The 2,574-nt window shown below is 54.0% G+C and overlaps 7 non-coding genes across 7 annotated transcripts, besides 1 other annotated feature; 4 read left to right on the top strand and 3 right to left on the bottom strand.

Annotated features, from left to right (window-relative positions):
* Nucleotides 1-515: 515 nt before the first annotated feature.
* Tco025E_09966 lies at nt 516-589 on the bottom strand. Its single transcript has one exon. It is a non-coding gene; the product is annotated as a tRNA-Ile (tRNA).
* Nucleotides 590-673: 84 nt separating this feature from the next.
* On the top strand, nt 674-745 carry Tco025E_09965. The gene has a single exon. It is a non-coding gene; the product is annotated as a tRNA-Gln (tRNA).
* A 70-nt stretch (nt 746-815) lies between these two features.
* On the top strand, nt 816-888 carry Tco025E_09964. Its single transcript has one exon. It is a non-coding gene; the product is annotated as a tRNA-Val (tRNA).
* Nucleotides 889-1,463: 575 nt separating this feature from the next.
* Nucleotides 1,464-1,505: a sequence feature (A-rich).
* A 53-nt stretch (nt 1,506-1,558) lies between these two features.
* On the bottom strand, nt 1,559-1,630 carry Tco025E_09963. The gene has a single exon. It is a non-coding gene; the product is annotated as a tRNA-Arg (tRNA).
* An 86-nt stretch (nt 1,631-1,716) lies between these two features.
* Nucleotides 1,717-1,788, top strand: Tco025E_09962. The gene has a single exon. It is a non-coding gene; the product is annotated as a tRNA-Thr (tRNA).
* A 115-nt stretch (nt 1,789-1,903) lies between these two features.
* Nucleotides 1,904-1,985, top strand: Tco025E_09961. Its single transcript has one exon. It is a non-coding gene; the product is annotated as a tRNA-Leu (tRNA).
* A 98-nt stretch (nt 1,986-2,083) lies between these two features.
* Nucleotides 2,084-2,155, bottom strand: Tco025E_09960. Its single transcript has one exon. It is a non-coding gene; the product is annotated as a tRNA-Gly (tRNA).
* Between the last annotated feature and the right edge of the window lie 419 nt (nt 2,156-2,574).

Genomic DNA, 2,574 nt, shown 5'->3' with positions numbered 1-2,574 from the left:
TGATGTGCCTCTCTCTCTTTCCTTTGCTTTCCTCTGTGTGTGCCTGTCTTTGGGTGTAGTCTGCCGCTGGCATGTCGTGCGCCCCGGCGTGTTCGCCTTCTTTTTGGCGACCGCAGAGGCGCCGGGGGTAAAATGCGGAGCCCCAACCGCTGCTGCTCTGCCGCGTGTTGCTGCGGAGTGGACTCGTGCGGCGTGGCGCACTGGCGGGTTGACGGTTGGGCCGACTGCGGGGACCGTGGCGGCTGCGGCGGCCCGTGCCCGGACTCTGGCGGCGCCCGACGGGCGGAAGGAGCGATTTATGTGCGTGCGGTATTTTAATTTAACTTTTTTTTCTTTGGCTTTTCCCCCTTCCACTTCTCCCGGCGCTGCGCCCGCACGGTTTGCGCCTGCGCCTTGTGCGTTTGGGTGTCTGTTTGTGTGTGTAACGCGTGTCTCTCTCTGCTCCGCTGCCTTGCGGCTGTCTCTCTCTTTGGCCGCCGGTGTCTGTGCGGGAAAAGAAAAGCGCCAAAAGCAAATGCTCCTGGCGGGGTTCGAACCCGCGACATTCGGTTCATAAGACCAACGTCCTAACCAACTAGACCACAGGAGCACGCCGAAGCACAGGCCTTTAAAGGCGCGTGGGAACTGTTTATCTTCATTTGCACCTCTTCTTCGCTATCCGCCGGGCGGCGGTGGTCCTATAGTGTAGTGGTTATCACTTCGGACTTTGAATCCGAAAACCCAGGTTCGAATCCTGGTAGGACCACGTTTTCCGTCTCTTCGAAAGAAATTAGAAAAAACCTATAAAAGCCGCTGATGAAAGGAGGCCGCGTGCGGCGTGGGTGATCTAGTGGTTATGATGTCTGCTTTACACGCAGAAAGTCGCGGGTTCGAACCCCGCCCCGCGTACTTCTTTCGTGGGGGGAAGAAGAAGGCTTCTTTTTTTCTCTCTCTTCCAAAAGAGACAAAACAAAGAAGTAAAGAAAGAAACGGGGTCCGTGAAGTTTCGAACACGTCACCTTTCCGGTTCAAAAAGCAGGAGTTCCAAAGGTGGGGAGCCTTGCGGAGTACAACTGGGCCACGGCGAAAACCGCGGGGGCGGCGATCGTTGGGGATGGATGCGAATCTGTATTTATTGCTAAAATCCTCTTTTTGGTGACGCGAGTCGAGGGCGGAGGCGGCGGGGTTAGCCGGAGTGTCCAGTTGACTCTGTAACCTCCTTGCATGCGGGAGGGGCTGGGGTGTCCGAGCGGCGGGGGTGTGGACCAGCGAGAGTTCTGCTGCGTTGACTTGGTGTTCTGCTTGGCCGTGCGTCGGTTCCATCGCGAGGGCGCCACTGTAGAGAGGCGTCCTCGAGCCGTTAAAGCTGAGGAAACGGGTCAGGCCGGAGACGGAGCAACCCACCTCGCGCGCGTCGCCGTTGCAGAAGCACACCGAGGAGCAAGTCAGATCTCTTTAGCCCCACACGTCGTCGCGAGGCGACCCCTTTTTCCTTTTTCTTTCTCTCTCCTCTCCATTTCTTCCTTACATACCGCCGAAACAGGAAGAAAAAAAACACGCCACCTGCCTGGCGAAAAGCCGATCCCGGCAGGACTCGAACCTGCAACCCTCAGATCCGAAGTCTGATGCGCTTCCATTGCGCCACGAGATCAACGCGGTCACCGTGGTTCCGCACACCACCAGTGCGCTCCCTTTTGCTCCAGCAACTCCCGCCGGATATTTCCTCCCCCGCGGCGTGGCCTCGTAGCACAGTGGCAGTGCACTGGTCTTGTAAACCAGGGGTCCCGAGTTCAATTCTCGGCGGGGCCTATCCCTCTTTTCCGCGCCTTGACTTATATGTTTCTTTGTTTTGTTTTTCATTCGTGTGCATCAAAGCTTTTTCTGAAAATACTTCTCCTTGACGGGCGCGCTAGGGCGCACACGTGGCAAGATGGTCGAGTGGTCTAAGACGTGACGTTCAGGTCGTCATCTCTCCGGAGGCGTGGGTTCAAACCCCACTCTTGTCAGGTTTTTCCAAAGTCCCGCAACACTACTTTCCTTTTTTTTGTTCACGCAAACTTCTTCCGTACGGGGGAAAAAGTTTGTTCTCGAAGGGGAAAAGGGCTGCAATCGCCGGGAGTCGAACCCGGGTCACCCGCTTGGAAGGCGGGGATCTTAACCGTTGGACCACGATTGCTGCGTCCCCCGCTGTGAAGTGTGTATATAGCAACGCCTGATGTATTTCTTCTCTTTCCGTCTTCAAGAAAAAAAATAATAGTAAAAAGAGCTCTTCCTTTCTGTTTTGAACTCGTGGATGTAAATAAATTTCTTGCGGCGTTGTATGTGACGTCTGAGCCATTGTGAAAAGGACGCGCACACAAAAATATTTTGGTCACATTTTTTTCATTAAATATGAAGTACACATTCTTTGGCACCACCACTACTTTTCGTGTTGCGGCGGGGCAACTCACCTGCAATGCGTCATCAAGAAAGCGCTAAGTTCGCAGTAAATTTTGCGATTGGGCGCGCACGTAAAAGTGAAGCAGCCCTTCTTTTTTTTTCTTACTGTCAGCTGTTCTCTTTGGTTAAAGTAAAAAGAAAAAAAATAAAGCCACA

The sequence above is a fragment of the Trypanosoma conorhini genome (assembly GCF_003719485.1).
Source record: "Trypanosoma conorhini strain 025E chromosome Unknown Tco_14.4_contig_01383, whole genome shotgun sequence".
NCBI classification, from domain to species: domain Eukaryota; phylum Euglenozoa; class Kinetoplastea; order Trypanosomatida; family Trypanosomatidae; genus Trypanosoma; species Trypanosoma conorhini.
The sequence above is the reverse complement of the archived record's forward strand: the minus strand, read 5'-3'. Positions and strand labels throughout refer to the sequence as shown.